This window comes from Ciona intestinalis, chromosome 2, assembly GCF_000224145.3.
Source record: "Ciona intestinalis chromosome 2, KH, whole genome shotgun sequence".
NCBI lineage: Eukaryota > Metazoa > Chordata > Ascidiacea > Phlebobranchia > Cionidae > Ciona > Ciona intestinalis.
Window position 1 is genome coordinate 7,035,260 of NC_020167.2, and position 1,201 is coordinate 7,036,460.

The following is a 1,201-nucleotide window of genomic DNA, read 5'->3' on the forward strand; positions in this document are numbered from 1 at the left end:
GTGTCTTGGGCAAGACACTTAACAACAATTGCTCCAACCCAGTGGTCACTAATGGGTTGTCCAAGTTATCAGCCAAAACATAAAAAAAAAAAATAATAATTACTTACAAAGTAACATACATGGTAACTCGTAAGCTGGCACGAGGTGTTAAACCCGTGTGATAACGACTGTCGTTTTCCGAAAAGTGGTCACGTGGTCACGTGGTCTCGTTAGCGTAGATATGTCTGCTACTGAATGAATGGTCACGGTAACGATAACTCTTCGGTCACGGTAACGATAACCGAGAACAGGAGAGTTCACAGAAGCGAAAAGGCAGGTAGTAACGGTAAAACAACAGTTGTTAAAACACGCTTATTCGGATAAAAAGCGTGACCGAATAACTGGAAATGGTATCCCGCTAGTAATAATGCAAGTCTGTAGTTTATAGATCTCTTTTAAACCGCCATACGTATATATATATATATATTGCAATTACTTCAGCATACTATGGTTAAACATAATCTTCGTTAAGTTAAATTTTATGTACGAAAGTATTTTGAACACCAGGTTAACAATTAAGTCATGGCGATGTTTTGGACTGAAAGAGAATGATAGGATATAGATCTATTTGAGAAAAAAAACAGGGTTAAAACTATTTTTGTCGGCAGGCATACAGCACGTTTATTTGCTAGCAAGAGATACATGGCCGACTAAGCAGGCCATGATGTGTCAGTTACCTAGGACACACAGAAAATAATGATACAGTTAAAAAGGTTTAGCAGCAAGCACGTATAGTAACTATAAGATGGGTTATGGGAATAATTCGAGATGCATGGCCTGCTAAATAGGTCGTGCATAAGTTTATGTATAACAGATAGAAAATAATGATAAATTTTGATTCAAGTAAAAAACATTTAGCAGAAATATATGCGATAGCACAGTATCTTTTTTTCCCTTAATGGGTGAGGTCCTTTCTTGAACACATACTGGTTATAGAGTTTGCCCCATTACCCCTGTTTCACGGTTTACGGTCTATTTCAATATTTACTCATCGCTTGTTTTTACGATGCGCAATAGAATCGCGATGAAAGACGTTTTGGAATGTTGTACAAAGTAAAAAAACAAGGTTAACTAGGTTTAACATATCGTTTCATGCTTTGTCAGCGGTTATACAGGTCACGCGACTTTTAGTAGCGCCGTTCGGAAAGGTTGATCATGTGTT